We start from the raw sequence: 25,242 nt of genomic DNA, 5'->3' as shown, positions 1-25,242 counted from the left end.
ATAACTTCAGCAGGTCGATCGTCCGGTTCTAGCCTTGTGCTCATAGTCATAACTGTGTTGCAGAAATTTTCGAGAACTGGATCTAACACGCTAACTGGATCTAACACTGACGCCTTCGGTAACCTATCATCTTTCTTGCTCTTGGGACGTGTAAACCTGGACCTTGAACCCTTTTTCTTATTCGGCATGATGGAACCAGACCTAAAGTGAAGAAGTGAAACAGCATAATTTATAACTGGTAAATAAAACAACAAAAATTACAACTGGTAAATAAAACAACAGAGTGAATAAGTTCATTTCATCAGGTGACTCAAATCAGGAATTACAATTATAAGGCCCAGGCCTACTTAAGTTAGGTTAAAAAACAAATTAACAAATACAAATACAACACAAGCTGTTGTGTTATTGTTTACAAAAGTTATCAACACATGGCATACATTGCAGGGAGCCGAGAAATAATGAGTAATGCAGGTAATGTAAACCACACACATAACACAACAGTGGATTTGAGTACTTTTGAGTATGATGCTTTGCATGACATTTTATTTCAACCTGTCATCGAACCTTTTCTAGTATCTGTCATGACCTGTGCATGAAGCCATATACATCCGGGTACTCTACACACTGAACCGCTGAATGACAGAACCAATTTGAGGAAAACGGGACCAATTTGTAATAATAATAACTCAAGATTAAAAACTTAAAAAGGTACAAGAGTTGATTATTTAGTAAGAAGACAGTTATATCTAATTAGCAAATGTACTATGATAATGAAATTTGCACGATAAACATGCTAACTGCTAACAACAACTTTTCGTCTGTCCGATAATTTTTCGTTTTCTTCAGGCGTTTTTTAGGTTTTTTTTCAGAGACTCGAATAAAACCCGCTCTAACGTCAGTTTGTTCAGTTCAATTTTAACCACACGCGATTATTAAGTTAGATCAAACCATAAAGAACAATGTGAATCTTTTAAAAAGTCAAATCAACAACGACATCATACTGAACGCCTAACAACAAAAATGTGGAAAACTGCGAGAAGAAAAAAAACTATTTGGACATTTTTCGAATCGCCGTCAAAACTACAGTCTACAAAGATGACCAATTGGTGCAAAACTAATAACATATATCGCAAATTGAAACATACCTAACTGTCCGTGAGATAAAAGTCTATCTTGATTTTAGCAACTCAAAGCGATTCTTGATATCCTTCAGGCAGTAAAAACATGTTTTTGTGAGAGAGATTGAGACGATGACTTTCCGAGTGAACCAAAATGGCGGATATGCCGTAAAAAGTTGGCTTGGGTGTACCACGTGATCCGAGAGAGCGCTGTCCCACCGCATGTCGTTCGAGACGGGCGGTGTCTTTGATGTTGAAACCAGTGACCAGACCCTTGTATAGAAAGACTCTGGTAAAATTATAACTCTGTTAGTCCTTAAAGGGTTAAAACATAGTACTAACATATGTATATTCTCCCAGAAGTCCTTCACAAAAGAGTTGTATTTTTGAACTAACACCCATTTAGTAATTCCGTAATGCCTTCCTGAAAACGCCAAGTTACAAAGTTCACTAGCCTTATTTTTACTGTCCTGCAAATTAGCACAGTCATCAATGATAAAAAGAGTATTTGAACCTTTGTAAACTTTTATTAAAACTAGAAATGTTTTATTCATGTCGTTTTTCACACAGTCAGGCTCAATAAAAATGAGGTTTCGATCTTTGATAGTCATTTTTGCATGTTTGATTGTGTTCAAAGGTTGGGAAAAACAAAACAATGTTTTCGAAATGTCCGTTGTGGTAAGTCTCCAACAAATCTAGGACGAAGTGAGTTTTTCCACAATTTGTACAACCAGAAATAATTGCATTAAAATGTTCGTCAATAAAAAATGAGGATCTCTGGATTTATTTCATATATCAAAGGGATTTATTTCATGGGATTCCATGGTATGAGACTATTGTCGTATAAGTATTCTGCAGATAAATTACCAATTGTAACCACAAAACCGAGTTTGAGAAATTCATTGCTATCTGCCTGGCTCGGATCGCCAAATTTCATTAAAAAAACCTTCTCATCACAATGCTGTAACCAATAGTAATTCCCAATAAGACAAAACTTCTGTAAAGCATATTCACAATATCTTTCTTATCTATTGTCTCCATTTATAAACCACAAAGAATTAGGTAATTAATGCAACGCACCTAATACAATGTAATTAGTGCATGACACTCAGAATTTGAGAATTTTGAGCATTTAATTGTGCGTCTGAAACAATATAGCTCTCCCACTACCATGTGAATTATTATCTTCTGTGGTTTTCAAGTCAATCCACTGCCCAAATAAGTTATTATCACCATTATACTTTTCAAAAGTTAAATTACAGTCGTGTGTCTTCTTAAGATCTTCGGACATGAACTGTTTTTTTCGCTTCCTCCCACTGATCTAGTGACCTCATTCCTTCGGGGTGGAGTTTATCGGCGATTCCTTCGATTGTAACTTTCAAATTTGAAATTCCTGGATTGTCGAATTCTTCACTTTCCCTTGCACCATCGTTATGTGTGGTTACAAATAGTAGCAAAATTCCCTTAATGGATCGTATTGGATAATTAATGTTTTCATTAATCAAAGTTGTATCTGCATCTATGCTTAGAGTCTTAAAATGATCAATCCAATCATAAAATACCGAAACCCCAGAATAGAAATTATTGAGCAATTGCCTCGCAACTCTCTCGTGTGTAACTGTTCCATATTCCAGACGGTAGTTGATAAAACTTGGAATCAGCGAAACCATGTAACCTGTGCTAAACCATGGAATCAGTCCTAAAAATGCATAAAAACATGAAATAATACCATTGGAACCTAAGGTGGTTAGGAATCAATATTTGGAGCTTATTTTAACATGATCAGATCGGAATTTGACGGTAGTTTAGAAATCAGTCACATTTCCGATTCAACAATCTATATTTTAGAACAACCCAGTCATACCTCGCCTCCAGTGTACATTACTAATCTCCCAAATATGGGCATGCACGTCACGACACGCCCACTACACACCCATAACATGGACCAATCAGCGCTCCGCTTACTACGCCACCACACAGGGCCTATTTGAACTACGGAGCGGTGTGATCATACAGGGTGATACAGAGAAGATTGACTACATCATGCAGTACCGGTTGGCACTTATCCGCACATCATCTTAAACATGACAAGAAACGTATAAGAAGATTTATAACCGAAGGTTTTAGCCGGGTTTGGAGATGAAAAATGAGAACAAATTCCGTCACGGTGAGCGATTTCGTACATTTTCATGTACACATCGAGGGATGTAGAGATATTTTCGTGATGTCACCAGTTCTAAGCGGACACATTTTTTCAGTGATTCCCGTGTACATGTTTGTCCTACCTACCAAGCTTAATCAGAGCATTATATTATACAAAATGATTCTTCTAATAAAAACGTTTTATTTTAGTATATGGAATACAAAACAATCACAAAACCTTTCTTTTGCTTTCATTGAAAAGAAATCATTAGATATTTGCAATTGCGGCCCGTCATGAATATAAGTTTATTTTTTAACGACAACAACGGGTAGGTGTAAACTATGGACGAAAGTGTGGACGAAAGTGTGGACGAAAGTGTGGACAGCGGCCCTCTAAGTTTGGTGGGCTGGCATTTCTTTGTCTTTCAATATATTTAAAAGAAATTGCAGTAATTGCAGTAATTGCAGAAATTGCAAGATGGCGTCCACACGTTCGTCCACAGTTTACACCTTCCCGTATGATGTACCCAGAGCCGCCATCTTGGATCAAAGAAAATGGCTCTGAGCAGCTGAGAGAGGGCCAACTATTTTGGCCTACAACTGAATGATATTGTCAATGTCATTCAAATAAAAGTAGTTTTTGTGAAAGAATATTATTTGGACTAGTTAGAAATATCACAGTTTCAACAAATTATTTGATAATTAGTCCACATTTGGACACTAGACCTCGCATTTCCCCGTCCACAAAGTCAAAGGCCACTTCGAAAACCTTCAAAAACGCCCGTCCACTCATTGATCAAAATCACCCATCAAAATTTTTTTTTTTCTTTTTTTCTTTCGCTGACCCATTAAAAAGATTATAATGCATAATATACTGCAATTTCTTTTAAATATATTGAAAGACAAAGAAATGCCAGCCCACCAAACTTAGAGGGCCGCTGTCCACACTTTCGTCCACACTTTCGTCCACAGTTTACACCTACCCGACAACAACGTATTTTAAATGCATTCCATGATGACGTCATCCTCCACAAAAAGGTGGTTTCTGGAACTACTGGCAAATTGCTATCAATAAAGTAAGCTGGGACGAGACTGGCAGTTGGAAGGGTATAAATTGTGGAAGGAACGCACCCGATTTCACGAGGTACTTGCACAGTGATTCCACGGTTTAGTACTGACTATTCCATGGTTTAGCACAGGTTACATGGTTTCACTGATTCCAAGTTTTATCAACTACCATTCCAGACAGATATTTTTCAATTGATAGTTCATATTCGCAGTTGTGGTTGTTGTATAGACTCCCTACGGTAAGCCATAAAGCTAGAAACATTAAAATATTGTATGATTTTAACATGGGGTGTTGCATCTTCTTTGCACAGCAATAGAAACAGCTGCATTTACAAACCTATTCATTCTCCTTTGCGATAATTAAGTTAAAGAATTCGTCCTAATGGCAAGACAAATGATTTGGATATTACCTCAAAACAATATGATACGATTGTGTCTCGGAAGTCCACAAAACCCTTCATCTCATGTGTAAAAGTATTTATTTGACTGAAAGGACAGGAATTGTCCAGTATTCTGCAGGCTTGATTGGATCCATGTTTGAATATCATCAAACAAGTGTTGCTCAGATTATGCTCTGTGGAATGCTTCTCGTTGGTGAACTCCCACAGGATTAGAAACTTGTAGGACATGTATGAGGTTGGAGTCAATTCGGGGAGTAAATAGTGATATTTCAGCTGATGCAATGAAAAAAGAGAATGATGTAATATTTTGGGACTCCCTGCAGAGTTTTGAAGGAAAATTCTCAGAATAGTATCAGTCGTGGACACAGTTTGTAATTGAAAGAATACATGTCTCAGGAGTATTGGAAAGACAATGCAATGAGGTAGGACACTTTGATTTATCAATAATGTTATTGTGGCTCTGACATACCATGTGCTCTTGTTTACAATTCGGGCTAAAGAACACACTAATTGGCTTGGTACTGTAATGCCAGAGTGCCACGCTTATTCTGGGGAAAACCAGTTGTTTCTGTCGTCATGGCGACGTTCGCCCACATTTGGAAGCGATTCTTCCGGAAGATAATTTATGTAAGTAAACTGTGCAGACGCACTTCTATTTTCTTTGTTAACTACGGTTTGAAATTGAGTATAGTTATGGAAACTTGTTGGAGATATGTATTTGTATCCTCTGATTAGGTTTTGGTATAATGTATAAGTATTTCCGTCGTCGTACTTTCTTGTTGCGCGGTTTCTACGTGTATATTTCACTGTGTATTCTCGCCGAAATTCGGCCTTTTGCCCCGTCTTCCGTCGATGATTACGACCTTCCTCATTCAGCTCTTTCTAAACTAAGCATCAGGTTTGATTCGTGTTGCAATGCAGAATCAAACCTGTGTGTTCATTTCATATTTCCCTGTCTTTGTAGTTTAAACATCGGTTTTCTGAATCATATTTTACGGCTGTTCGTCACCTCGCATAAATGTTTATATTTTGTCGTAATGTCGCGCCATCTGTTGTGCTCGCGTCCTGATTGGCCGAGGCGCAGGTGACGTTGGTTTGTTTGTAAATTGTAGCACGTGTAGTACGTACGGGAGAGTTGTAAATGGTTCGCCGTGTATGCAGGATCGCATCAGGAGGCAGTTTATGTGAACAAAGTTATTATATTCAGACATTTGCGTTTATTAAGTTAATCTACGTTTTAGAGGGGTTCTTGTAGAGACCCGCCCACAGAAGAAGAATCGGTTAGATATGACAGTACTGAAGTGGCGGACCATAGGATAATTGTATGCATTTTCTAACTAACGATTTTCTTCAAAAGTGTTTTGATTCTCATGAATGTCCAATTTTGTTTAAGGTATTAAAGGACTGAAACTGTTTATAGTTCATTCATGTATATGATGTGCAAATATCATGAGCATATATGCATCAATTATCTAGATACTCGGGATAGAAGTATTTTTTTTGGTTTCTGCTCTGAACTGGTTTGAATCTGCCACCGTATTGTTCCGATTGTTTGAGGGGGGGGGGGGCCTTTTATACCCTAACTTCCTCTTTAAGATCATTTATTGTGGATGGAATACACCCTCATACTTATTAATCTCAATTGTGTACTATCAGTATTATGTTTTATTAGTAAATACAAATCTAAGGGATCCCATTCTGCTTTATGGTATCTTAGGTGAGAAAAGACGTAGTATTCTTTTCCATCACAAGTAGTGGATTTCTAGGTGATCTTACTGTCTTCCGTCAAGTGTCTCTCATCATTCATTCATTTTGTCATGTGCATATTACAACAGGCATGGTAACTAAGACTCTTCAGTCACGATCAATCTAGTTCAATTCAGTACATTTTGTAACGGATTAATAAAGCTTGGGTATGTTAATTTGGGTTGTTTCTGGCATGAGATCGTTGGGAGCCATTGTGTATATATCTCGTGCAAGTTTTAGACCATTCTGGTTTCCACACTTTCCACTGTACACTGTAAAAAGTGAGACACTATCGGAACACCGGCTCAACATTAGATTGAACATTTCCTCGCGTTCTCTCGTGTGCTTAACGTGTTCTCGTGATTTATATATGTTCTAGTTCTGTTCGAGAGAAAATTGTCTGTGCCACATGTGTTTCCCGCGTGTTCAAAAATTGTCTTTCCAAACCGGCAACAGTTAAGTAACGTTACCGTTATTTTTTTTGGTTTCTGCTCTGAACTGGTTTGAATCTGCCACCGTATTGTTCCGATTGTTTGAGGGGGGGGGGCCTTTTATACCCTAACTTCCTCTTTAAGATCATTTATTGTGGATGGAATACACCCTCATACTTATTAATCTCAATTGTGTACTATCAGTATTATGTTTTATTAGTAAATACAAATCTAAGGGATCCCATTCTGCTTTATGGTATCTTAGGTGAGAAAAGACGTAGTATTCTTTTCCATCACAAGTAGTGGATTTCTAGGTGATCTTACTGTCTTCCATCAAGTGTCTCTCATCATTCATTCATTTTGTCATGTGCATATTACAACAGGCATGGTAACTAAGACTCTTCAGTCACGATCAATCTAGTTCAATTCAGTACATTTTGTAACGGATTAATAAAGCTTGGGTATGTTAATTTGGGTTGTTTCTGGCATGAGATCGTTGGGAGCCATTGTGTATATATCTCGTGCAAGTTTTAGACCATTCTGGTTTCCACACTTTCCACTGTACACTGTAAAAAGTGAGACACTATCGGAACACCGGCTCAACATTAGATTGAACATTTCCTCGCGTTCTCTCGTGTGCTTAACGTGTTCTCGTGATTTATATATGTTCTAGTTCTGTTCGAGAGAAAATTGTCTGTGCCACATGTGTTTCCCGCGTGTTCAAAAATTGTCTTTCTAAACCGGCAACAGTTAAGTAACGTTACCAGAACACCTGCGGAGAATGATGAACGGGATAGGCGCAGCGCGGAACACCCACTAAACGGCCGCCGTGTCTCGGGAGTGTTCTGTATCCGTGATGCATCATGAAGCGTTCCAAATCTAGTCAAGGTCAGTCGACACGCGTCTCTGCCAGCAAAAAGGTATAAGCTCGTGTGGCCCTCAAATCCTCTAAATTCACCCGATTTCCCGATTTAATGAAGATGTCTCCAGTTGGTAACTGCGGAGAGTATGATGCATAGGTCCTTTTGACATTCTCGGTTGCCCACATCGCACTCGCACCTTTTGGCAATCGTGGCCTAAAAAAACTGGCATGCCCGGTCACTGTGACAACTGACATTAGGACTATCGGTATACATGACATACAACATGTACAAAGGCCACCATGCATTGTGGTGTGTATGATTGAGGCTGCGCGCTGCTCGTGCATGGGCACGCGCCCCAGTAGACTATAGGCCTATGTCATTGTCTTGTCATACACCCAGTACCGGTATGTCAAACAGCAGCTGTTCATTATTTGTGTATTTAAATCGGTCTACTGATTCATTTTTCCTCTTCCAGATTGATTAGGCTTAAAATTCTATTCTGTAAAATTAGAAATGCAAATTATTTTAACGCAGCAGGCATTATTCCAATCTGTTTTTCAATAAATGAAAATGAAATGGCGTTGAATAAGGGAGTAATTGTCTTCTTATCTGAGCAGGTTGGACAGTACAATGAAACCATTGAAAAGTGTAGAGAACTGGGTATCGAAGTGAACAGAACAGAGACAACAATTGGAAGCCAGGGAATAATAGTTAACAGCTTCACAGCACTTTGCATCATTATTATGTTTTGCTTAACGCAGAAATTCACGTTTAGCATCATTTGGATTTAGTATCATTGCCTTAGGTGGGTGACTTCAATCTGTCTGGTTCATTGCTTTTTTGTAGATCAGAAATATCATAGCCGGAATTAGTATCCGTCATGGGTGACAAAATCGAATGTTCTCTTTGTAACTTTTTTGCGTACTCCCCAAAGGCTTTGGAAACTCACATCATTCATTCCCACAAGAACAGTAAGCATTTCAGCATTTCCTGCTTCTTGTGTGGAGCTACATTTACAATATATAATTCATACATTAAGCATAGAACCCGGTGGCACCCAACCACTGTCTGTGGTGACAGTAATAATAGCAATGAAAATTTGCAACCTTCTAGCAGTTTAGATGACAATAATAACGTGGGCCAAGAAAGTGGTGAGCCTGTAGAAAACCACGAAAATGAATGCTTAGATGACGATATTGGCCGAGAAAGTGGAGAGCCTGTAGAAAACCATGAAATGGAATGGGAAACAGCTGTGATTACTGCACAATCAGTTCCATTATCGAAACTTGCTGCAGCTAAATATTCACTCCATTTAAGGGAGTGTCATGGCATTTCCCAACATGGTATGGAAGATATAGTACAAAATACACCATTGTTCCTTTCTGCTCTTACAACTGATATGCAGCAAAGAATCGTTCAAGAAATCCCAGATCTCACACCTGAACAAAAGGAAAAAAATCAAGAGCAAATGCTCATTAGAAGGGATTTTCTCTGGCCTAGAAACTAGATGGAAACAGGACAAATTATTTGAAGACCACATTGGATTAATTAGACCAAACCGTGTGAAAATTGGCACTAAAATTGTCAGGAAAAAAATGGGTAAAAAGATAAGACATTGCACCATTCCAGTGTTTGGCTACTTTGTTCCATTTCTTGCAAATCTCCAGTCATTATTGTCTTTGCCAGAAGTCTTTGAAGAAGTTAAAAAAAGCCCTCACCAATATCAAGATGACTTAATGCATGATGTATCATATGGTACATACTATTCTGAGCACCCTTTGTTCTCTAAGTTTCCAAATGCCCTTGCATTCTCATTTTACAATGATGATCTGGAAATTTCAAATCCGATTGGGGCACATGCTAAAAAGCACAAAGTCACGGTATTCTATTGTGTATTATGCAACATGAGGCCCGAGTTGAGGTCGAAATTGACATGCATTCAATTGATAGATGTGGTTAAGCGAACAGATTTGAAAAGATGTGGTGTCAAAACCTCCATGGAGAAGTTGCTTGCAAACTTCTTACAAGAAATGAATACTCTCTACCATGGATATGAATTCAATCTCCCTCAAGGACTGTATTTCAACAGGAAAGGCCTACTATTTTACACTGGGGACACACTGGCTGCCCAGGAAATAGGTGACTTCAAAGAGGGTGTTGGGAATGCTCAAAGCCTATGCCGCTCATGTAATGTTATGAAAGATGATATGCAAAATGCATTTGTGGATTGGGATTTTCTTGAAAGGGATTACATTGAACACAAACAGAGATGCGATGCTCTTGAAAATGCCACCACATATCTTGAGAGACGAGAATTGTCTAAGAACTGTGGCATCAATCATATGAGCATTCTTGCACATATCACCGACTTCTCCGTTACTAAGTGCTTGCTTCATGATATAATGCATGTTCTCCTTGAGGGAGTCTGTAAACTGGAGACCAAGCTTCTTCTTCAGGAGTTGGTTAAGAAGGATATAATTACCATCGCAGGTCTCAATAGTATTATTATCAACTATTCCGTCTTTCTTTCTGAAGAAGAATCCCGAGATCGGCCACAACTCATAGACCCTAAGCAAATGAAAACAATTGATAGTAATTTACGCCAGACAGCACAAGAGATGAAGAATTTAATGATTCATCTTCCTTTCATGATTGGGCACCTCATTAAAAGCAGTTGTCCATATTGGATGAATTGGCTCAGATTGCAGTCTATTGTCATTTTATCCCTGTCATCAGTCACTTGTGAGAGTACGGTCCACCAGCTCCAAACCCTGGTAGCTGTCCATAACGAGAGTTTTATAGTTCTCTACCCTCATTCTTCATATATTCCAAAGCTCCACTATCTCGTCCATCTCCCGAGTCAAATATGAGGTTTGGTGGACTTCGCCTTAGCTGGTGCATGCGGTACGAAGCAAAAAATGGTTATTTCAAAGGTCTAAAGTGGAAAAACTTCAAGAATGTCCCCAAGACCATGGCTGTTAGACATCAACTAAATATCTGTTATGCTCAACAGTCGAGGGAAATGTTTGAATTATTTGGATCATAATGTTGAAGTTTCAGAAGGGGTTATCACCTCCAATTTTCCATTTCAAGCTGACATTCATAGTCAGTACATGGCTCTCATTGAGACGAGTGAGCAACACTGGCCAGTGAAGTACTTCTCTCTAGGAAAATTGTGATCCATGGACATATCTACAAGCCAGGTGTAGTTCTTGTACATAGCATGGATATGTATAACTGTCCACAATTTATGCAAATAAGACATCTTGTAATCTACAACCAGGTTCACTTCTTTGTAGCAGAACTGCTAGAACTATCTTCTTACAATGATCACTATGGATCATTTGCAGTTACTTCAGGGACTACAAGTGCTGTAGGTCTTATGAAAGGCCTCAATTATCCGTGGCCATTGCCAGTGAATAATGTGAATGGAATCCTACATGTTGTTATGTGTCATACTGGAGTTGTAACTTTGTTCTAGGCCATACTTGCATTAGGTACTGTGTCCCTGTATGATACGAAAAGGGGGCACAAAACGAGTCGAATCATCTGAATGAATAAATGACCACTCGCCAAATGAGAAATTATTAGCAGAATCCACCATGTCGCAAGATTTGCATTCATTTACAGTTAATCAGAATGGCCTTAATGAAAGTCCGCAGTCCCACGATTGATAGAAAAAAAGTCATGATTTGTGCATCGTCACTCAAGGAACTGGGGCCTTATTCATGAAGCCTTCGTAAAATTGTTACTAATAACGATTTACGTGGCTCGTAGTAAGACTTTAGTAACTGCCAAGTAAGACACTACGTCTTATTCACAAAGCATTATCATCGATTTATTACCGTATTACTTATTAAACCCTTCGTAGGGAAATATTATCAGGTACGCACTTGAGGTGATCTGTATAGAATTGTTACGTAATCCACTTGAGCTCACCTCATTGACTGTTTGTAATAGGGGCATCGAGTATTTATACAGTAATTGGACGTGCTTACCATCATTTGATGGATATTCGCCACCCTGACAACATCATGGAGAAAACCAATAAGAAGAGGAAGACCATTGTCCCACCACCCGAGGAAGGAAAGAAGACCGTTGTCCCACCACCCGAGGAAGGAAAGAGGAAACGGGGTGTGAATTTTTCCCCAAATGAAATTATAAAGTTAGTTGATCTCGTGGAATCGAAGTGGTCCGTGATCAGCAGCAAGTTTTCGGATGTCATTACGCTGAAGCGGAAGTCCGACACGTGGAAAGAAATAACCCTTAAGATCAACAGTGTGGCAAGCGTCCGGAGAACGACCGAAGCAGTTCACCATAAATGGCATGACCTGAAATAGAAGGCAAAACAGAAGGCTGCAAAAATCAATGTACTGACCAAGCGGACCGGGAACAAACCCCTTGGCGATGATGTGTCCGAGTTGACGCAACTCGAGCAAAGGATCGTAGGCCTAATCGGTGTCGAAATGATACAAGGAATCGCTACTGGTATGGACACAGAAGAGCTGGACCTACCTGAAGATGACATGAACCAGCAATACCCGTTTTCCCCGTCTGTCACAGAAGCCGATGATGACGAAATTTCTTATTTCGATCAGAATGCGTCACTCTCACTTCAAAAATCGAAGGTAGGTTGGTAGTCTGCGGGCGCTCCAGTTTCCTGCATTACATTTCGCCCGATTTGTCTACAGATTCAAAAGTGCCATCTTAGGCGCTTGGCTCTTGACGAGATATTTCATCCTTACATAGCATTCAATACTTAATTCTATCAAATGTATTTTCCAGAGAATTCGTAAGGTTACAGCAACCGTCACGCGCCCGAACGATAGCAGCTCAGAAGATGACACCCGATCCCCTTCGCCGCCGCCAAGTCCTGTCCGACAACCCAAGAGCTGTCGTCCCACTGCTGGCTCTTCCAAGGCGTCTTCAACTGGTTTGTCTGTCGCAGCAAAGAAGTCATTGCATACATTCCATACCGTTGAATTGCGGAAATCACCCGAGGGAAATAGGTTTTTGATTACTGGAGGCATAAGCAGTGATAAGGGAAGATCGCAACTTTCCAGGTGGCTGCACAACGATCTGTGCAATGCTTTTTCTCATTTGCTTGTGTCGTTATTAGGAAAGAAAACGTATCTCCTGACGTGCCCGTTTCAGTACTGGCCTTCTATATGAGAAGGAAGTAAATAACAACTAAAGACATACTAAGACCTCACTCATGTTTAATGGCTTTTTGCATTTAAGTCTATCAAATGTATTTTCCAGAGAATTCGTAAGGTTACAGCAACCATCACGCGCCCGAACGATAGCAGCTCAGAAGATGACACCCGATCCCCTTCACCGCCGCCAAGTCCTGCCCGACAACCCAAGAGCTGTCGTCCCACTGCTGGCTCTTCCAAGGCGTCTTCAACTGGTTTGTCTCTCGCAGATAAGAAGCTTTCACATGCCGTTGAACTAATTGATGTGGAGAAGGAACGGGTCAAAATCGAGAGCAAGCGACTTGACGTGGAAGAACAACGGCTTCATCTGGAAGAAACAAAGGTTCATCTCGCAAAAAAAGGCAGTATGGCTATTGGAGGTACTAGTGGATGCTGTTACGGAAACCAGCGAATCCCAGAAAACTGGCTCAAAACCAAAGGAGTACAAGTCCAGGTCATCGGCATTCTCTGTACTTGAAAAAATGGCCAAAGGAGAGTGACCTACATATATCACGCAATTTTAAAGTGATGTTGTTGCTGTATAACTGCTACATTGTTTGTTAGATAGATAGTGAAGTAAGGAATAACTGATAAGATTGTGCTTTCATCAAAATCGTGTTGGTTGTTGGTATGAATTTATACCTTGATCACAGTACATTGTTCTGTACAAACATGATGTTTATTTGTTGATGAAAGAAGATCGTTGGAATTGTAGTTTGGCAGTCTCGCCAGTAATCAAATGCTCTACAACCTTACTGTTTATCGTTGTTGATTGTAACATGATGTTGAAAACGTCTCTTGTTACATGTACCACCATTTTGGTTGTACACATCAATTAAAATGTTTGGGTTAATTGGAAATAAAGTTCTGTTTTAAATACATACTACATATTCCTGAAATGCTGATCTATCAAGCGTGCCCTTTCTCCAACACCTCTTTCTTCGACATCGACATCGAGGATTGGTCTATTGTTGACGTCATCATCGGGATTATCCACATTGGCTGGTGGGTCGTTTGGGACAGGGAGGCCGTGGTTTTCACAGATGTTATGTAGCACAGATGTTGCAATGATCACCGAGCAACACTTCTCGGGGCTTAATCGAAGAGTTCCACCTGCAAAAAAGGCATCTTATTAAAGAAATGAGAATGGGGAAAGTCAGTCGAAATCGAAATGGAACTTGTACTGCAAAGCAGTCTATGCAGCAATGTTATGGGGTGAAATGCTGCAGCACTGTCTGAGAATGGCTATAATAGCCATTTGCAGACAGGTGCTGTCGGTGTCTAGAAACTGGCGATCTCTCCTGATTCACCAATAAGGACATAATTTACCTTCTTTGTGCAAGCACCTCCATCGGTTTTTCCATCTTCCAAAGGTTCGTTCAATGATATTTCGTACTCGCCTGTGGTGAACGTTGTATTGTCTGTCCGCTGCATCTGCTGGGCGGGAGACTGGGGTCATGAGACAGGGTCTAAGTGGGTAGGCACTGTCACCGAGCAAGTATCCTCCATCATTCAGGCCGCGTTCCATCTTCACCTTTAAATTGCAGTTGGACCAGATAAACGCATCATGGGTGGCACCTGGCCATCGGGCTACTATATTTGAAAATTTCAAATCATAAGTACAAATCCCCTGCACATTAATGGCATGCCACTGTTTCCTGCACACGTATGCATTCTCGTTTACGGATGGACATTTGATCGGAATAAGGGATCCATCTACGCAGCCAATAACGTTCGGAATCCGATGGCGTTCTGTATAAAATCCTTCCTTCTGACGTTCTTGCTCAGCAGCTGTTCGAGGAAATGTTATGAAATGTTTTGCTTTACCCTGCAAAGCAGTTGCAACTCTGGTAATAATCCTTGATATCGTAGGTTGACTCAAGCCATTTGACATGTCTCCATTGTCCAACTGCAAACTGCCAGTAGCAAAATATCTAAGCGCAACGCAAACTTGGAGAGTTGCTGGAACGGCGTGCGAGCGCAGCGTATACGGGGCAATGTCATCCTGCAACAGGTCGATAACTTCGAGAAGGACCGGCCGAGTCATCCGGTATCGTCTGTACAAATCTACGTCATCATAGACGTCAAGCGGTTGTAGACGATCTCTAAACACACGCTGCCGTCGTAAAGCCCGCCTTGCTTCCAAATTTTCCAACACAATCAACGCCGCAGCCATGCTCCTTGTGTAAAAATGTGTCCAACTATCTAAGCATGGACTGATAACACGCTAAGAAGCCCGAACACCTCACGTAACACTAGTAACGACTTGCGAAATAGATTGAAGTTACGGGTGCTTCGTGAATACCGCGTAATTCGCTAATAACGACCTAGTAATACGTAAGTGCTTACTAGGCCCTAAGAAGGCTTCATGAATAAGGCCCCTGATTTCTAAAGGTGCAGTAAATTTTTGTTCAGTTTTTGACAATTTACAATTAATCAGGCCATGAAGAAGAACTTTGATGTCGATCTTTGTTATTGAACCAGTACCTAAGGATGATAAATGAATTTCTATTAATTGCCTTTGACAGTCACCCCTTATAAAAATCCATCAACAGTACACTACTGAACACTACTGAATACTGCAGAGAACTATCGTTTTACTACTGGGCTTAAAAAATTCTACAATGCCACTGGTCTTCTCAGTAGTAAACTACTTGGTAGTAAATCTGCTTAGTAGTATACTACTCAACTGACAGATTTACAACTTAGTAGTACATTTTAGCTCAGTAGTAATAAAGTACCTAGTGGATCTACTCTGTAGTATACTACTGAAGTGAAGAAAAATGGTGGCTGGTTGTTTGTGCTTCATGCGGTAGTCGCACTGGGACGCTGGGACCTTCTGCTTTTATGTGTTAAGTTCAGCTTTAATATGGAAAACTGGAGTTCGACAAAATTGATTGAGATGAAGTAAAGTTGGCGGTATCACTCGTACGATAATTTGAATAGGGATACTGAAATGTTTCAGGGAAGAAGAAGTTAGCGATACCCATGGAAGACGCTGTCACAGTTGTGGCTGATGGAGATGGCTATGAAGTTGATGACGATGAGGTCTTGAAGGAGCTTGTGCGGATGTCGAAGACGGATTTCCAGTTTCTTCGTTCTGGAGAAGAATGGCAATCTACCCAGCCCATGATTACCTATAATATTAGGTTACCCATAATGATTCTATTGATGAGAGAAAAACGAAACTGAGTGTACAGACAATAAGTTGCTAAAGATTAAAAAATATATTCTTGAAAATTTCTTTGCATGGTCCATGTGGTTTGTTTCTAAAATCACAGCCCAGGAATATATAAATTCTATAATCCAGACATCTTAGAAATATAATGGATGCTGTATATTTGTTTTGTGGCTGTATGAAATAATTCAAACATCACTGTGAAGAATCATTGTTTTTGCGAATTAAGGTCAACGTGGAATTTATATGCAAGCGAGTTTAAAATGACCCATCAACACACACAGTTACATATTTCATTAACTTAATCCAATGAATTCCTATTAGGAGTTATATAATCAAGCTGCTGGATGAAACGATGGGCCCAAAGATGAAAGTGGTAAAATCATCACATTTAAAGTAATCCTAAATCCTTATAATCATGTGTGATAGTAGAGACATGTCTTGAGCAGCATGGAGATATTGCTTCAGTAATTTTCATTGAATAGAATGTTAATGTGTTCAACTCAATCATTCTTTCAGTCCCACTAATGACGACGCCTACTCAATTATCAGAGTCTACTGACAGTTTATCTTCAGAACTTGACAATGTTGATGCATCAGATGCCGATACTCTTATTCTATCAAGTGATGCAGATCTGGACTCCTCAACTATCGTTACTGAAAAAGAACCCATGCCAAGTATTTCTGAAGAAATGGAAAATTCTCTTTCGGATTTGATTATTTTCCACCACAAACTTCATTCAAGGTGAGTGTGAATTAGTATCCCTATCTCAATGGACCCATGGAGGTGGGGATATAATACTAGAATGTTTTCCTGCTAAGACAAAAATGGCACCAATCTGAATCCACAGTTACAGAATGTTTGTACATGTAGTAAGCAGGAGGACAAGTGAGCCAGTTTGGTGTAAAATGACAGACGATATGAGGATACTTGGGTCAGCTCAAGCTGGGTTTTCTTCATTTTCCATGGAAGTGATGTGTAATTGGAGCTTAATACCTTAGGTAGTGCAGTTTCATCCAGGATTGTCCGAGTCACCCTATGGGCAACCCCTTTCATTACCATATGCCAGTAGTTCTTAACTTGTGAGTTATGGATGAAATGTGCACTTGTTCATATTGAACATGTTTTACTTTTAAAGGTTCCTGAACTTGATGAATACCTCAAGGTTCATCTCCGAGAGTCGAGGTCTGCTGCATTAATTGTTCAACCTAAGGTAATTGAACAGGTAGCATATGGATTGCTGCGACAGTCAAATAACATAACATCATCTGACTACAATCAAGTGTGCCAGGAGCTTTTTACAAAGTTCCCAAACCTAGACTCTTCATTATCTGGAGAAAGCACCATTGAAAGGAAAGGTAAGAAACAAAAGCGGAATCACCCCTGGGTAAGAAAACCCCCAATTGATTTGTTGTCCAATATCAAATGGGTCTATACGTGGTTAGGCTCATGGTTGATTCATTTGGCCTTTGGTTCTGGCTATCACTAGCATTTTTTTTCATGTAAATGAAATATATGTCAGTTTATTACACAATTGGTTAAATTCAGGATTTTGCTTTGGAATCCCCAAGGACAATCACTTGGGCCACATCTGTTGTCAAATCAACAATCCTTGCTGTCCTCAGAAGTTTACATACTTCCAACATTCTAAACTAAAATTTTCATGGATTCACAGATTCAATTTTTCTTGCATGTCTCAAAGGTTGATATGGCCCACACTGCCAATTGATGCATTGTACAATTTGGGTGCTTAAGGATTTAGGACTGCCATGGGTTTTAAACCTTGCCAACTGATTTTAAAAGGCTTGATTCCTGGGCTTGATTTTACAAATTAAGGAGATGAACACAAATAAGATCTCCAAGATTAACCTAGGTAAGTCCAAATTACTTTCAATTGTTCTTAGTTTGCCTTCAACTTCATTTCAGGATGAATTCAAATCATCATTAGGTCAGAAAGTTCGACATATACGATTGAAACAGAAGGCTAAGGCGGAGGGGTTTAGCAAGCACATAGCCATGTCCACAGTCTGTTTAAAAAGGTCATCCCCAATGAAAGCGACTAAAGGTAAGATAACTTATTTTTCTGGTATCACAGGCTTTAGCATTTTTAGGAATACAATGACAACATTAGAATGCTACATGTACTGTTTGTAGAAATACATGAATTGTGCTTAAATGCCTCAATTTACAATCGAATACAAATATCATTATTTACCAGGGCAATGTCCATTTATGTTAAGCAAAGTAATTTTTTCTCAGCATAACTGGTAGCGAATAAGAAGCCATTTAATTTCAGGCAAGACATTAGAATTCTGCATGCCAGATGATGATTTTTGCCAAACAGATGTTAACGGAAGAGTTTATTATGACATAATTTGGGGCGGGATAATGTGTTTGGTGTTTTTTGCAGCACAAGAGGACGATGAATCAACAGTCCATGAGAATCTACTTGAGGAACTGAAGAAGGTATGCTACGAACGAGCCAAAGTTTCATCTCTGATGGACCGTTGCAGATCATTTAGGGAAGGAGTGATCAAGAAGTCTGGTGATGTTAAAGCAATATTGGAAATCTACCCTTGCCTGAAAGACCCATACTTTGTAAGTATAACCTAGAGCACATTACACATCTGCCTATAAGTATATTCCACCTTTTATTGGACAGTGTAGGAATCCATGACCAATTTGAATTGGAGACTTTTGGTCACTTTTGGAGACAGAAATGAGGTCATTAAAATCTTGCACTGCTGCTGAATAAAATAAACTGCTATTTGCCTTGTACTGTTTCAGATTTGATTATTGTTCAATAGAACATGCCAAATTGATTTGCCTTGATGGTGATTTGAATAAGAGTGGCTGTCACCAAACTATATAGACAGATGATCAGTAAATTGCATACCCACAGTAAATTGTACAGCTAGCATTAACAAGCTAGAAATACTTATAATTTTGAAATTATGATATCACTTTTCATATTTCAGCTAAAGAACGAAATACTTAGGGCTCTTGGGAAAGAGGAACAAGAATCGGAAGATGTAAAGACAGGTGTCACTGCCAGGTTTGCCCATATCAAATAATTTTTGAAGAAGAGATTGGCGAAAATGGTATGTTGACTGACCCGTTTCTGTGAATCTTTTGTAGTCTGTGTAATATTATGCCAATCTAAACCAGGGGCCAAGGGAATCCGTAGATTCTCAATCAGCACCCGACACCTATTGGAAACTTTATAGTGAGCCTGAATTGCTGGTTCTTGAGACCGAGATGCTGCATATAGTGACACTGTAACCTGAGGATTGCATTAATCAATACCCTAGTTCCACTAGAAATCAGTACCCTCTGGGGTAAATTGTTGAATATCGTGGACATTTAATGGCTAATCATCATTATTTTTATCATGTTTTTAGTTATTAACATGGATTGACGGAATGTAATCAGTGCTGACCTTTGGTTGTTTTCAGGATGGCGATGTAGACACAATTACCTTTGTTTCAAAGAAAACCATGTTTTCAGCAAAGGAACATAGATATGTGATTTCCTGCATCCAGGTAAGTTGCATTGCACATGTCATAATAATTGTTGCCAGAATTAGTCTAATGTTGGGTATATATTATTGGTAACAGAATTATGGTTGCCACGCAAGGTCAATGTAATTTACGATATTATCAATGCTATTGACATGATTTTCATTATTTTGATTGCCCAAAGTTCAATATCATCTTGACGTTGGTGATATATATATGCTCTGTGACCTTGGAAAGAGGGCCAAATCAAAAAATTGTGTGATAAATTGGTATCTCCGCGAGATACACATATGATAAAAAATTGACAAATATCGGGTCAATAATAAGGGAGTAATTGCATTTTTGTGTGTTTTGTGTTAAACCGCATTAGCTATAGCTTCATATTAACAGAGATGATGTTGTCCATGGGCGATTCTCTCCTTTGTGTCCATGGTCACCAGGTGAGCACATGGTCCATGGACCATTTCATTCTTGTTTTGATTGCTCAATGGTGGATGTTTCTAGATTCCATGTGTATTAATTGCCCTTAGGCCTAATATTTTAATGAAAGCAGACCATGTAATACATGAATTGAAGCACTATGAAATATTGTATATTACTTTTATTATTATTATTATTATTATTATTATTATTATTCCAGGCCTCTGACTTCGGTGATGCATATGTGGCTGGGAACAAGCTCAAGGCTCCAAAGTTGGTGGTTGTCACTGGTAATCAGCCTGCTAACCAATATTTCATCCGATGGAGAACACCATTCTGGACACAAGCTCAGTCGGTGTCCCTGAGGCTCTTCTATTCTTATTGGGACTGTACTACGTGATGGATGTACAGTATCCAAAATGCTTTTCACCTGTGTTGGGATTTTCCAGGTTCATGCCCTACATAAAGATGAAACATTTTTCAAAGGAGCACGCTACACCAAATTTCAGCAACTTGTGGGTGATGAACTATGATTTCATCGTGAAATGATTTTGACTCCGGGCTAGAATCTTGACAGGTCAACATGACTCAGGCACAGGACTGTTGGACTCCAACAGAAAACCAAAAATAGTTCTTATCTATTTTTGATAAAACTGATTTGACCATGTATGTTCTCGCATATTGCTATTCCTGGTTGTAATTCAATCTCAGGTCATGTGACTGTGGAAACTGCTAGTATTTGTGTTTCTGACATTTATGATTTATAAAGCCTGAGATGATTCAGGCACTGGACTGAAGGACTTTTAAACATAAAACTGATTTTGCTATGTTCTGACATTGGGTGATTTTAAAGTTGGTGTGACCCTGGTGTTCCGTGTTAGTGTCAAGTGTTGGTGTTAATTTCAGCCCTTTTACACCAGTATTAATGTAACACTAACACCAATGTTAGTGTAACATTAACACTGTTCACACTAACACAACTCCACCATTCCCCTGAACTACTGAGTCCTGGAATCCACATTCTAGCTTACATTCTGAATTACCAACTCGCACTGCCAAACTCGCTTTGTTTATGTAAGTATCTTCATTTTTTCTCTTTGCACATGGGCAAAAAGTTTCTTAACACCAGCTTTAAAGTCTTCTTGGTGTTAACGCTTAGAGGTTAGTGTTAGAGCTGTGGAAAGCCCTGTACAAATAATTGAGTTTAAACACCCAGTTGAAATTAACACCAGTGTTAAACGTTCTGGTTGGTGTAAGTGTAACACTCCCTAACACTGACTGTAAACTGAGATAACACTAACACCAATCATTTTATTTATGGTGTCCCAGATAATTCATTAACAGGTTATGTAACAATCAAATAAGACAAAGGATAATTTTTGCCACCCTAGAACTCAATTTCGCTTGGTGAGACAGGCAAAATATTTGATACAGAATTTGACTTACTCCCTTATGAAGGTCACCCGAGCCTTAGATTTCCGTATTTTGCAACAGAAGTAAAAATATCCCAAATTTTCTTGAAGTGAGACATGGTCGACAATGGCCACCAATTCCTGTCAGAAAAAAAGTTACTTCCTGTCTTGAAAATGTTCCATATTTTTGGTTCAGTGGCAAAATATTTACAAGTAGTAATTCAACTATTGTACCGGTATTGGCTTTAGTACTTTAATTGCCTGTCTAATAGGCAAAATTGAGGTCTTGGGTTGCAAAAATTATCCTTTGTTTTTTGTTGATTATTACATAATGTGTCAATGAATAACTTCAAACCAGAATATTGTGTATCTATCAAAGAAATATATTTTTTTGGTGCCTAAATCTTATTCAGGAATCGTGTATTCACTTTATGATTTGTTTTTTTTTCATAGCCTAACCAATGCATGTCACTATACCTTACTCTTAACAAACCATAAATTGATACTCATTTTAAGATTGTAAAGACTTGCTACAGAACCAGTACCGGTATTGAATATTTCAGGCATTTGTGATTTATTGTTGAATGATTCAGGCTATGCCTCTTAGTTATGGAAAATCAAGGTTTTGTTAATAAAGATTATGATTTCTTATTAAAAAAAAACATATGTTGTGTTTGATTATTGACATCAAGGTACTCTTTCATTTCAGAACACTTCTAGAATGCTTCAAGCACATTTTGAGATGTTCTCTGAGTGTTCTAGGAATTGGTGTTCTGAATTAGCTGACAAAGCACTGTTCAGAATAGTGTTATAAAAGTGTTCGGAAAAGTGTGCTCAGGTGTTAACTGCTGTGCCAGATGTGTTCAGACTGATGTTTGTGTATGTTCTACAGAGGCGTTCTATAGTGTTCAATGAGGTGTTCTGTAAGAGATGTTCCATGGCGTTCTAAAATAGGTGACAAAGTGGTGTTCTGATTGGTGTTCTATTTGGCGTTCTCATACTGTTCTCACTTTTTAGAGTGTAGAGTCTACAGCATGCACTCCAAGATGTGCATGTCCATATAACGTATGATGTAAATCTTTATTCTTAAAAGCCTACGTCAAAAATTAGAGATTTGTAATCGAATTAGAAATTTTCGATTTGTACTGAACATATTTTTCAACACTGCTTTTGTGAAGAAGACAAACACTGTAAATAACATAATAAGTTTCAGCAAACTAACGTGCATGGTACTTGCTCTACGACATTGTCCACAACTGCATATTCATTTCCCCTGTACAAGCATACTGAACTTTCAGTGGTAATACCTTCGTTACCTCCGCCCATACTGCTGAAGAAATACGTTTATTTTTCTGTATTTCGCACGCCTCACTTTACGGTACACCTCGCCCATTATTTTTGACCCCGCCATTTTGTCTTTCAAACATAAACTTGGGGCTTACACGGCCACAGAATACCCGTACCTCCATATTGTGGATGGTGTAATGCTTGGTCATGGGTTCGATTCCTTGGATTAAGTCCTCAAGTACGTAAGCCATGGGTTTGAATCTGGATATTAACTCCTCAATGTGATGGTGTAGTGCTTCCGTCATGGGTTCGATTCTTTATATATTCTCTTTAATCTGGTGGTGTAGTATGTCGGTCATGGGTTCAATTTTGACATTTACCCTTTGGTGTGGTGCGGGTCTCAGCGCCCCCCCCCCCTTCCCTGTTTACCTCGATATGTAACAAACAATCCATTCGTCGCACTGACGTCACCTTTCCATCCCCATGTCACAATGTCACAAGATAATAGTCCCAGTGATTTGCACTTGTAGCCCATCTATTTATGACCATAGCAGAAAATACATGCACAGTTAGATGATGGCCCCACCTATCTATCCCCATGAACCAACCAAAATTGATATTCCAAACTACCCTAATGTCACAAGCTCCCTTTAACTGCCAGTGATTTGCACTTGTAGCGTCCTCTATGACCATAGAGGCAAATATTATATGTTCGGTTAGATGCTGGCGCCAGCTATCCATCACCATGAACTTTACAGTCAAACGTATATTCCAAACTGACCTAATGTGACTAGATAATAGCATTCCACGAAGATAACGTCACTGCAGCTGCTGCCCTCTATTTCCCCATCGCTGAATTACAGGCAATATCGGACAAACATGCGGTTTCGTAATGGATTGAGGCTTTCTAACTAGGGCAGTTAGATTCAATCTGGCACATGTCCCAGTGTTGGAAATACTACACAATTGTTATGAATATTTCTCTCTCTGACTCTATCGTATCATTCATGCTAAAAACAATGCAGGGTCAAAGATAATTGACTTTGAAATAAGCTCAAATGCGTAGAAATAAGTGTCGATGTCCGACTGTCACGTGACTAAAACGTCATCAATATCTTATGCAAATGACCTTGTGAGCTATAAATAGTAACTTCGCGGGATGCTATTGTCCCACTAACTGCCAGCGAATCACCTGTAGCTAAAAATAGTATTCCATCGCTTCGGCTGCCAGTGAGACAAGACCACTAATGAATATTCATAGGTTGGAGGGTCGAGGCCTATCAATTAGACGAGTGCATGTTTTTTACTCTCAAGTACATATTTGGAGAGGTATTGAAAAAATATTTGCTGTGGCAAGTCTACAGATATAAAGAAATTATTTGATGAAAAAATTAATTTCGAATTTTGCTAATTGGGTAATAGGGGGCGTGTTTTGAGTTTTTTCTGCCAGTTGGCTGAAAACAGTGGAAATATCAAAGTCTGTCTAATTTGTCGATTATAAAAAAATTTCCGTGGTCAATCACCAATTTCCATCGCACCAGTTACTCGCAAGACTAACCCGTATATCATATCCGAATTTCAGTTTCACTACTTGACGCGTTTGTTGATGCGTCGCGGTCAAACATTGACAATTTAACTGCTAAAAGGCTTAAAAAATCAATTGTGGTCTTGTCTCTATTTACACTACATTTTGGGTCAATATAGTGAAAAATTTGAATGTGCTCAAATCACTCTAATTCATTTAGAATATTGTATTGCTGATGATTTAAGGTCAAAACAAGCTAAAATAATGAGAAAAAAACTTAATTTGACCCAAATAAGAGTCAACCTGACCCCGGTCTAAGTTCGGTTTCATTTTTACAAGTCTTGTTGTGTTGCCATTCATTTTGTAATTTCTTTGAAACTACTTAGGCCTTGATTCTGAAAGTTGTGCCCTAAGCAGCAAATATATTCCTAAATCACATCCTAAATTTTCAGCTCCATAGCTTGCTTATTCTGGCCAGGGCAGGTCTTTGAATTTGGTGCTGTTGGCTGCAAAATCATGACTTTTTGTCGATTTTGTCCTCTTTCGTCGCTTTGGCACAGTTGTACCACTCTTTGAAATGTCTCTCATTTCTCCAAAAATGTCCAGATATGACTTTCCTTTGTTGGAGAGTTGTGGGATGTCATGTACATTAGTTTGAAAAAAATCTCAAAATGTTAACCACTGAAATGTACCTTCATTGAGACAAGACCACTAATGAATATTCATAGGTTGGAGGGTCGAGGCCTATCAATTAGACGAGTGCATGTTTTTTACTCTCAAGTACATATTTGGAGAGGTATTGAAAAAATATTTGCTGTGGCAAGTCTACAGATATAAAGAAATTATTTGATGAAAAAATTAATTTCGAATTTTGCTAATTGGGTAATAGGGGGCGTGTTTTGAGTTTTTTCTGCCAGTTGGCTGAAAACAGTGGAAA

General features: G+C 39.0%; 1 protein-coding gene and 1 long non-coding RNA gene across 7 annotated transcripts in view; both read right to left on the bottom strand.

Moving 5' to 3' along the window:
• Positions 1 to 25,242, bottom strand: part of LOC135497818 (uncharacterized) — a 205,727-nt gene that overhangs the window by 37,271 nt on the left and 143,214 nt on the right. The gene's annotated exons all lie outside the window — the stretch shown is intronic.
• LOC135498010 (uncharacterized) lies at positions 12,783 to 14,349 on the bottom strand. The gene is made up of 3 exons (XR_010448988.1): positions 14,294 to 14,349; positions 13,849 to 14,077; positions 12,783 to 13,292 (listed from the first exon to the last, which is right to left on the bottom strand). It is a non-coding gene; the product is annotated as an uncharacterized LOC135498010 (long non-coding RNA).

Source organism: Lineus longissimus, chromosome 13 (genome assembly GCF_910592395.1).
Source record: "Lineus longissimus chromosome 13, tnLinLong1.2, whole genome shotgun sequence".
NCBI classification, from domain to species: Eukaryota; Metazoa; Nemertea; class Pilidiophora; order Heteronemertea; family Lineidae; genus Lineus; species Lineus longissimus.
Note: the sequence above shows the minus strand (reverse complement) of the source record. Positions and strands in the feature narration are given on the sequence as shown.